The 11,744-nt window shown below is 35.9% G+C and overlaps 1 long non-coding RNA gene across 1 annotated transcript in view; it reads right to left on the reverse strand.

The window, feature by feature from the left end:
* Window positions 1-2,469, reverse strand: part of LOC102123043 (uncharacterized) — a 90,113-nt gene extending 87,644 nt beyond the window's left edge. Inside the window, exon 1 of the long non-coding RNA XR_001491559.3 lies at window positions 2,409-2,469. This is a non-coding gene — a long non-coding RNA (uncharacterized lncRNA). The remainder of the gene's footprint in view (window positions 1-2,408) is intronic.
* Window positions 2,470-11,744: the final 9,275 nt, after the last annotated feature.

Consider the following 11,744-nt stretch of genomic DNA (forward strand, 5'->3'; position numbering starts at 1 on the left):
AAGGATCATTTGTGGATAATATGAACAAACTAGATGCCAGTGAACTGGAAAATCTAGAAAAAATGGACAAATTCCTAGACACATACAACCCACCAAAACTGAACCAGGAAGAAATCCAAAACCTGAACAGATCAAATAACAAGTAACAAGATCAAAGTCATAATTAAAAAGTCTCCCCACAGAGAAAAGCCCAGGACCCAATGGCTTTACTGCTGAATTCTATGAAATATTTGAAGAACTCATATCAATCCTACTCAAACTATTCTGAAAAATACAGGAGGAAACAGTACTTCCAAACTTATTCTACAAGGCCAGTATTACTCTAATACCAAAACCAGAAAAAGACATATCAAAGAAAAACAAGTACAGGACCATATTTCTGATGAATATTGAGATACCAGCCTGTATCAACAAAATACTAGCAAACCAAATTCATCAGTACATTAAAAAGATCATTCATCATGGCTAAGTGAGATTTATCCCTGGAATGCAAGAACGGTTCAATATATGCTAATCAATCACTATAACACATCTTAACAGAATGAAAGATGAAAACCATATGATCATTTCAATTGACGCTGAAAAAGCATTTGATAAAATTCAACATTCCTTCATAATGAAAACTCCCCCAAAAATTGAGTATAGAAATAATATATCTCAATATAATAAAAGCCATATACAACAGGCTCACAGTTTGTATCATATTAAAAGGGGGAAAAGTGAAAGCCTTTCTTCTAAGATCTGGAACATGACAAGGATGTCCACTTTCTTTCTTTCTTTTTTTTTTGAGACAGTCTCTCATTCTGTTACCCAGGCTGGAGTGCAGTGGCACAATCTCAGCTCACTGCACCCTCTGCCTCCCGGGTTCAATCAATTCTCCTGCCTTAGCTTTCTGAGTAGCTGCAACTATAGGCATGCGTCACCACGCCTGGCTAATTTTTAGTAAAGACAGGGTTTCACCATGTTGGACAAGCTGGTCTCAAATTCCTGACCTTGTGATCTGCCCACCTCAACCTCCCAAAGTGCTGGGATTACAGGCGTGAGTCACCGCACCCAGCCAAGGATGTCCACTTTAATCACTGTTATTCAGCATTGTACTAGAAGTCCTAGCTAAAGCAATCACACAAGAGAAAGACATAAAGGGCATCCAAACTGGGAAGGAAGAAGTTAAATCATCTTTGTTTGCAGATGGTATAATCTTATATTTGGAAAAACCTAAAGACACTACCAAAATACTATTAGAAATGACAAATTTAGTAAAGGTGAAGGATACAAAATCAACATACAAAAATCAGCAACATTTCTATATGCTAACAGTGAAAATCTGAAAAAGAAATTTAAAAAGTAATTCCATTTATAATAGTCACAAATACAATTACAAAGGAATCAACTCAACCAAAGAAGTGAAAGATCTCTGCAATAAAAACTGTAAAACACTGATGAAAAAAATTGAAGAGGACACCAAAAAATGGATAGATATTCCATGTTTATGGATTAGAAGAATCAATATTGTTAAAATGTCCATACTACCCAAAGCAATCTGCAGACTTAATGCAATTCCTATCAAAATAGCAATGGCATTCTTCACAGAAATAGAAAAAAAAAAAATCATAAAATTTTATGAAACCACAAAGGAGACAGAACAGCCAAGGCTACCCTAAGCAAAAAAAAACAAACTGGAGAAATCACATTACCTGGCTTCAAATTATACCACAGAGCTATAGTAACCAAAACAGCATGTTACTTGCATAAAAACAGACACGTAGATCAATGGAACAGAATAGAGAAACCAGAAACAAATCCATGGACAGTGAATTCATTTTCAGCAAAGGTCCTAAAAATATACACCAAGGAAAAGACAATCTCTTCAATAAGTTATGCTGGGAAAACTGGATATCCATGTGTAGAAGAATAAAGCTACACCCCTATCTCTTTCCATATACAAAAATCAAATCAAAATTAAAGACTTAAATCTAAGACCTCAAACTATGAAACTACTATAAGAAAACACAGGGAAACTCTCCAGGGCATTGCTCTGGGCAAAACTTTCTTGAGCAATACCGCAGAACACAGACAACTAAACCAAAAACAGAAAAATGGGATCACATCAAGTTAAAAAGCTTCTGCACAACAAAAGAAATGATCGGTCAAGTGAAAAGACAACGCACAGAATGGGAGAAAATGTCTGCATACTACTCGTCTGACAAGGGATTAATAACCAGAATATATAAGGAACTCAAGCAACTATAGGAAAAAATCTAATAATTCGATTTTAAAATGGGCAAAAAATATTTAAATAGACCTATCTCAAAAGAAAACATACAGACGGCAAACAGGTATATGAAAAGGAGCTCAACATCATTGATTATAGAAATGCAAATCAAAACTACAATGAGCAATCATCTCACCTCAGTAAAAATGTCTTATATCGAAAAGACAGGCAATAACAAACGCTGGCAAGGATGTGACGAAAAGGGAACCCTCGTACACTGTTTTGTGAGAATTTAATTTAGTACAACCATGATGGAGAAAAATTTGAAGGTTCTGAAAAACTAAAAATAGAGCTGCCATATGTTCTAGCTCAAAGGAAAGCTTGGTGTATCTTAGAGGAAAGAAAAATAAGTATATCAAAGGGGTATCTGCACTCCTATGTTTGTTTCAGCACTGTTTACAATAGCTAAGATTTGGAAGTAATCTATGTTTCCATCAACAGATTAGTAGATAAAGAAAATATGGTACTTATACACAAAAGAGTGCTATCCAGTCTTAAAGAAGAACGAGAGCCTGTCATTTGCAACAACATGGATCACGAAACTGGAAATCACTATCGTAAGTGAAACAAACCAGGCATAGAAAAACAAACATCACATGTTCTCACTTATTTGCAGGAACTAAAAAATCAAAACAATTGAACTTATGAAGATAGGGAGCAGAAGGGTGGTTTTCAAAGACTGGGAAAGGTATTGGGGGCGTTGGGGGTGTAAGTGAGAATGGTTCATGGGTATTTAAAAAAACAGACAGAATGAATAAGACAGTATTTGATAGCACAACGGGTGACTAGTCAAGAATATTTAATTGTACATTTTAAAATAACTAAAGTATAATTAGATAGTTTGTAACACAAAGGAAAAATGCTTTAGGGGATGGATACCCCATTTTACATGTGATTATTATGCATTGCATGCTTGTATCAAAATATCTCATGTACCCCATAAACATATACACCTACTATGTACCCACAAAAATTAAAATTAAAAAGTTAATGTCTTGTGAATAGTACCTGTTAGAGACGTAATGTATACTTACTAAACAGAGTCACCCTAAATGAATTTAGTTAACACACAAGGCAACCATAATTCGTGTATTTATTTTTTCCTTCTTCTTTTGAATATAGAACTTAAGAATATTTCTAAGTTAATCTCACTGAAATATAATGCTGAGAGTTAAGTAGATTGAAGTGTTTTAAGAGTGTTCAAGTAGTTTACATTTTTTCTTTTATAAAGAAAGCTATAAATACCTACCTTTCTTATATCTCCTGGATCTCTCTACCACCCTTTTGCACATTATTCACTTCCTGCTTTTAACTAAAAAGTTTCAGCTGGGTAATTCTTAAGATCTAAATACAAGACTTTGAAAAATATTTTCCCTTTTATACAGGAAGCCAACTTTGCCTCTGGTAGGCTGTCCAAGCCTACTCCACAGGGAGTGAAGAAATTCTTCTACAACTTTATCCTGAACTGATTCTGTACTGAAAGGAGTACCTGTGGAATTAAAATATTTTAAATTCTCTCAAAAAGGAAGCCTATGCATCCGTGATTAATTTTATCACTCATATATGCCATTTCTTACTTCCACAGAACCACATATCTAACTTCCTAACAAATTTCAACACCACAGGGCATGTCCTGTGACTTGATACCAAGCACCACCTATAGCTTAAAACTGGAACACACAATTATGAGTTAGGCCAATGAGTAATCAGAAACTGTTCCTGGAAAGAAAGCTATGAAACCTTCCTAACTCCATGTAGAAGACCCTAAACTTGACGAACACTGTTGAGGTACCTATCAGGAAGATGCATATAGTCTCCTAAATTTCAGGATTAGAATTTTTTTTTTTACAATTTTGTATACTAACTAGCCTCTGAAAGCCTCAGTGAGCTAGACTCCTTGACAAGACATTTGCAGTTACCAAAAGAAAGAGTGTAAAAGGTATTTACTGCTTAAAATGATGGGGTTGTCCTGGAAAATTACATTGTTCACAAAGCAGCAAAGACTGAAACACAAATGGAACTGATGATCAGAAAGCATATCCTAGTAAGACTGTAACTGATTTCCTATCTGTAAAATGGACATGATAACTTCAAATCTATTTCACAGTCACATACCAAAATAGATACATAGATAGATACATAGATACAGGCAAAGCTTTGTTTTTACTGGTTACCATCGATGGCCCAGGTCTCATCTTTAGTTCTTTAGTGACCGGAGGTCACAAATAGGTCATTTATTGAGTTTTTAAGTGCAGACATATCATTCAAGGGTCTCAAATTCTATTATTGGTTAAAGGTATTTAATGGTTCATTTTACATAAATTTTGCCAAACTAGAATCATAAGCTCAATTAACTGCCTTTCATTTTCAACTACAACTAAATAGCAAATTGACCCTGAAACCTTTTGTTAAGATATCATCAATCTTTTAAGAAATCGTGTGAGTGTGTGTGTTTCTTATTTAAGTTTCTAAGAGGGCCTAGAATGTTTTTAAGTTTTATTTAAGTTGAGGGGTACATGTGCAGGTTTGGTATATAGGTAAACTTGTGTCATGGGGTTTTGTGATACAGATTATTTTCTCACTCAGGTATTAAGCTTAGTACCCATTAGTTATTTTTTTCTGGTCCTCTCCCTCCTCCCTCCCTTCTTCCACCTTCTGATAGATGGCCTAGATTTAATAACAACTCAGTAGCAATAAGCACATCTGGCCACCTAGATCTTAATTTCTAAACACTATTCTCCACTCAAAGGAATAGGACTCCCTTGGAGAAATGACTGATTCCAAGACTAGGATAGGAAAAGTACAAGATGAGCTGAGAACATCTCATTGTTTCAGAAAGTAAGAAGTGCTCAAAATATGACCAAAACATTAAAACATAAAAAACATTAAAATAATGATCATAGCAGATGATAATACATTGGATAATCTATAAATCCATATGAAATAAAAAAGGAAGAAAGACAAAAAATAAAGGAAGGAAGGAGGGAAGGAAAGGAAAAACTTTTGAGGTAGAATGTCAACTAATAATAAAAAAAAGTTAGAAAAATCGTGATTTCTCAAACATAACAGAAATAACTGATGGACGCATTTCTGAGAGAGCCCTGAGAAGCCAGCTTTCTCCTCCTCTGTCTGGATTTGGATGAGGAAGCATGTGATCCTGGGAGTAGCTGGCAGTCATAACATTTTGTAGTGTTTCAACATCCTTTTCAGCACTCCACCTTAGTATAAAAATGAAACCAAGAAAGCAGAAACGGAAAACGGTAGGAAAATGGGCTCTTCATGCCATTTTTGAATTGGTGAATCAAATCAATCTTAAGTCTGCCCTAACTTGGGACTTCCAGTTACATAAACCATTAAATCTCCTCTATTGCTTCCCTCAGCTTTCGTGTTACCTGCAATCAAAGTACACTTGCTGATACAGACTTGTGATCTGAAAGTTTAAGCCTGCCTTTGTACAAGTTTGGTTTCTATGACACAGTTCAATAGAAGTAGTATAATTAATTTATTCATTATCACTACAGAGACATTAGACTTCTTAAGGCCTCAGCATCATGATTTGTGGAAGGTTTCAATATAATAAATAATTACAACTCAATGTGCAATACAAAATGCAAATATTGAAAATCCTGTACATCTCTGAGTTGAGAAGACCTGATCAATGACAGCTATAGTGATTGTGCCAAAATATGATTCTAAGTAATGTCCCCAAATTCCAGTAAACTATCTCTAGTATAACCAGTAGTTTTCTTTCCCTCCTTTTTCCCACCCCAAATTTTCCCTCAGAAATATACGTAAAAGCTATATCTAAATGTGGCTTTGAAACTGAAAGATCACTCCAGGGGTGTGGGTCTGTGTGTGTGTGTGTGTGTGTGTGTGTGTGTGTGTGTGTGTGTATGTTTCTCCCTTGTGGAAGAGAAATATGGAGGTACATCAATGGCATTCTAGTTTTGCCCAATAGTTGTAAACTGCTGGAGAATGACCTCCACAATTACATCTCCCTGTATTTCTCCTTTTTTTCTCTCTTTTATTCCTTTTTACTGTATATTATTTACTATGGTGTTCTTTGAGTGGTCATTTAACAGTTTTCATAATTTTCCTTGAAGATTTTGGTCCTTGGAAAATGTGGACTCTTTCAGGACCAATTAATAAATATGTCCTCAGCACAGATTCTCTCTTCTTGGCTTAGTAATACTATAACTATACATATAACTATAGAAATGACTCAACTGGGAAGTAGGCATCATTAAAGAATGAAATTACAGGCCAGATGTGGTGGCTCACGCCTGTAATCCCAGCACTTTGGGAGGCTGAGGTGGGCAGATCACGAGGTCAGGAGATCGAGACCATCCTGGCTACCATGGTGAAACCCCATCTCTACTAAAAATACAAAAAATTAGCCAGGTGTGGTGGCGGGCACCTATAGTCCCAACTACTGGGGAGGCTGAGGCAGGAGAATGGCGTCAATCCAGGAGGCAGAGCTTGCAGTGAGCAGAGATCACACCACTGCACTCCAGCACTCCAGCCTGGGCGACAGATCGAGACTCCGTTTCAAAGAAAAAAAAAAGGAAAAGAATGAAAGTACAAATAAATCATGAAAATTATTTTTATGTCCATTCTGAAATCTTGGCTCAGGTAACTTATTGTTAAAATGATGATAAATTATTTCATTTTCTAAATTCAGCTAGCAAGAGACATTTCTCCAAAAAGAATAAAAAGAAAACAGCAAGTTGACCTTTATGTTTTAAAATTACTTTTTCTCTCCAAACCAAAAAGTGAAAACTCTTACTCACATTATTCTAATTATCTTAATTTTGTTAAAACAAACAAATATGGCAGGCCATACTTGGAAGAACTTTTAGTGATAAACCTCCAGTTAAAGAAATGTACTCCCCCAAAACAAGTATTAACTGGCTTTTAAATTAATTATTGTTTTTATTTCAGTGTTTCTCCTCTTGTCTTTAAAAGCTCTTTATTTCCAAGCTCAGCTTGAAGGAAACTAAATAATGAAAAACTGTTTCATTGTATGCTTAGTGGAATATTTTGAATTATGGTCAACAAGAACATAACTTCATATTTTTAATACAGACTTTATGGATTCAGGGAACATAGAAAAATGTCTATTTGATTTGAGTATGCACAATAAAAATATATGGAGGTCCTAAAGTATTTCAAGTATGCTGCTAAATTAAATTCCAAATGCATTCCTTATCAGATCTCTTTGAATATAAACTGATAATTAAACAAAGTAACCAACATGGCCTTTGGTTTCTTCATCTCAAACAAGGTGGTTAGATTAATACTGTTTTCATGCTACAAAAAAAAAGATCTGTGATGTACATTTGTATCTTCCCATTTTCAGGTAAGAAGCAATATTGCCACAGCCTGCATGATGGACGGTAATTGTCAAAAAAAATTTTATGAATTCTGAAAAATAATGGCAATAGCAATGACAGTTTTTTAAACTCCCAAATGCTGGCATGAGAAAAAGAAAGGGCAACTAAATGGTAAAAACCAAAAAACAAACAAGTAAACAAATAAACAAAAACCATTGGCAATGCTTAGGACAAAAGTAGATAAGATGTTCCCAAACTCAAAATGGAAACGTATAAGGACAAGTCACCAACACTCACCAGAGACCTGCATGGTATCAAATCTGTGTGGGAGAAAGCAAAGAATAATGACAGAGCAAAGGAGGAACCTGAGAATGGGAGAGCCTCCAAATAGCCAACCAGTATTCACTGGAAAGCGTGGAGAGCCAATTTGAGAATAGAGGCGGAAACCAGCCAGGTTTCCAAATCTAAAACAGGTGAGAGAAATTAAGTATGTTGTAAGCTTTGAATTGAATGGAAATTCAATCTATGAGCTTTCAGAATTGATCAGCTGTAGCTCTCTTCCAGGACAGAACCCCCACATTGAGATGAAACTCCTGGGGGTACATCAAATTGAGCAGGGCGAGGAGAAGGGGCTTATGGAAAGAGGCCAGGAAATCTCAGAAAGCAAGACACCATCTTGTTTGAGTATACTTGAAAACAACAATAGGGAAAACTATGAGAAGTTAGAAATACTATCCTGGCCCATGCCTCCTTTTAAAAGTTTAGAAAAACTGATTTCTCATAAAAATGTGGTGAGACAACAATTGAGGCCAAATTTCATGCCTTGATATAAGAAGAAAAAAAAAGACTAAGCAGCAGAAAAACACTACCAATAATGAAAGCATGTCAGAAAAATGTGCCTACATATCAGACAAACTAGTTCAAAATGAGCTATTAGATATTAAGAAATTGTATAAGATGTGAAAGAACAACATCAGAATCTAAAAAACTCAAATGAAGTGACAGCTCAAAAAATAATTCAAAATAAATTTTTAAAAAACAATTTTAGTAATGAAGAATAAACTTGAAGGAGCAGAAAAGCAAATAGACATAGTATATAATGTCTTATGAGAATTATAAGATGAAAAGGAGGATTATTTTCAAAATTAAAAGGGAATTAAGACAAAAATATAAAAGCAATGAAGACAGAGTTAAAAATGATTTAAGAGAAAGTGGTAAATATTCAGCATAAGCAAAGACAATTCATACTGATAATAGGAGTCCCTGAAAAAAGAAAACCTAAGCAAGATTTGAGAACATTTACTAAAAACTATAATAAAACTTTACTTAAAATTTTCCCAGCTGGGCACAGTGGCTCATATCTGTAAGCCCAGCACTTTGGGAGGCTGAGCTGGGAGGACTGCTTGAGCCCAGGAGTTTGAGACCATCCTGGACAACACGGTGAAACCCCATCTCTACAAAAACATTTTTTATTAGTCAAGCATGATTGTTCACTCCTGTGGTCCCAGCTGCTTGGGAGGCTAAGGTAGAAGGATTGCTTGCCCAGGAGGTGGAGGTTGAAGTGAGCCGTGTTCATGCCACTGCATCCCAGCCTGGGCAACAGAGCAAGACCCTGTATCAATTGAAAAAAAAAAAATCCCCTAAACTACATATGAAGGTTCCTAATTACTAACAACAAGACATATGCTAGTAGAATTTCTGGAGTTTAAAGAAAAAGTGAAGGCCGAGACAGGCGGATCACGAGATCAGGAGATGGAGACCATCCTGGCTAACACGGTGAAACTCCGTCTCTACTAAAAAATACAAAAAAAAAAAAACTAGCCGGGCGAGGTGGCGCGCGCCTGTAGTCCCAGCTACTCGGGAGGCTGAGGCAGGAGAATGGGGTGAACCCGGGAGGCGGAGCTTGCAGTGAGCTGAGATCCGGCCACTGCACTCCAGCCTGGGCTACAGAGTGAGACTCCATCTCAAAAAAAAAAAAAAAAAAAAAAAGAAAGAAAAAGTGAAATATCCATTAGGCATTAAAAAAAAAAAGAAGAACAAGTGACTTATAGAGGAAAGAAAACTAAATTGCCATCTCATTAATTATCATCTTCAGGCATTGTTTTACATAATTCTTATACATTTCCTTTTACACAAGAAAATGAGGTAACAGGCCGGGCGCAGTGGCTCATGCCCCTAATCCCAGCACTTTGGGAGGCCGAGGCGGGCGGATCACCCAAGGTCAGGAGATCGAGACCAGCCTGCCCAACACGGCGAAACCCCATTTCTACTAAAAATACAGAAAAAAATTAGCCAGGCATGGTGGCGGGCGTCTATACTCCCAGCTAATCGAGGGACTGAGGCAGGAGAATCACTTGAACCTGGGAGGTGGAGGTTGCAGCAAGCTGAGATGGGGCCACCGCACTGCACCCTGGGCTACAAGAACGAGACTGCATCTCAAAAAATAAAAAAAAAAAAAGAACGACCGAACGAACATAGCTAAGACATTCTGAGAAAGAAACTGAGTCAAGGATGTTATTCAGCCCCAACTAACATTCAAATGTTAAGGGCATAGACAAATTGGTATCAATGTAGAAAAAAAACAAACAGGGAATTAGTGTTCCCATGAGCCTTTCTACTAGAATCTACTAAAGAACAAACTTCACACAACCTGAATGGCCAGAGATTACCATAAGGCATAGGTAAGGATTAAGTACAGCAAGGATTAAGTGGTAAGGATTAAGTTCATATAAAACTAAAACTGAATTACTATTAAAAGAGAGGGAGAGTTTAGTATTGATGGCTGTAAGTTCAGACAACATAGATGGTGCAATCATTTAAAGGGGGAAGAGGGACAGGAAGGGTAGGGAGAGCATATTCTGAGAAAATTTTTAATTGTTTGGAGTAGTCATGTTGGCAGTAGCAGTGTTAGCATTGCTGTTATGAGTTTGTTAGGCAAAATGTAGAATAAAGTTAATGAATAATGATGGGATTCTCAGTGTGGAAGAAAGCAGATACAAATGTAATTAACAAGTAAAGGATTCAGTAAAAGCTCTATAGCACTGAGGTATTCCTAGTGCTCGGATTGTGGTCTTAAAATATCTTTACCAGGGCTTCTTAGAGCACGATTCTCAATAGGGGTGACATTGCCCCCAAAAGGAGAAAATTGGCTTACGGGAGATGAAAAAAATCTGACAATTGTTTGTGATCTTCCAAAGCTCAACCCAACCTGAAAAAAAATCTTATTCCTTAGTATTTAATTTACTTTAATTTTAGTTATTAGATATTAATTTAGTTTTTGCTTAATTAAAACGTTTTAATTTTTTCTGGGGGGTGATAATTTTTTGAGAGATTGAGACACAGCCTCAAATGGCTGATTACAGGCCTAGAACAAGAAATATATAAAATAAATATGGAATATTTTGTCATGCCAGATAAGAAGCCACTATCAAAGATTATTAGGGTCACATCAAAAGATTCAAGAACTTGGAGAGACTTCCACTGGTTGAAGATGAGCTTCAATAAAGACAATAATCGCCATGAATTGAAATCTACCAAACATATTTAAGCCATAAGTTTATAATGATACTAAAAAATAGTCATTGGTCACCTTCAGAGATTGTAAGAAACTAATTCATTATCTCAAATTCTACCTTTCTGTTACGCCCTATACCACTGTGTAATGATTATTTTTGAACTCAATGAATTAAGAGATATAGTATGTTCACACGACAAAAATAGAGACAACTAGACATTATGTGCCTCCCATAGTTTTTGTAAACACCAGCACATCTTGCAGAAGGCATTGAAGTGGTGTCTGATCTGGCTTCTGGATGCATTGGCCAAATAATAAAAGTGATTTTCTACAAATGATCAGTTGTTGTCATAAAAAACACAAGAACAGCTTGAAGGTTCTTACTGGCCAAAATTGTATCAATTTCAGCAACAAAATAAATAGTGATCATAATGTGTTCCAATCCATTAAATAACAATCTGTGCATCCCAGCTGATAGAAATATGCAGGAATATATATATTTTTAATAAATATTAAAGAAATAAGAGAATTTAAAAATTGCAGCCATCATAGTAATAATTGAATCAGGCAAGAATCAACAATGGATACTAAAAGTAATAGGAGATAGTTTGCTGAGAAACATATT

This window comes from Macaca fascicularis, chromosome 6 (assembly GCF_037993035.2).
Source record: "Macaca fascicularis isolate 582-1 chromosome 6, T2T-MFA8v1.1".
In the NCBI taxonomy this organism is placed as follows: Eukaryota; Metazoa; Chordata; class Mammalia; order Primates; family Cercopithecidae; genus Macaca; species Macaca fascicularis.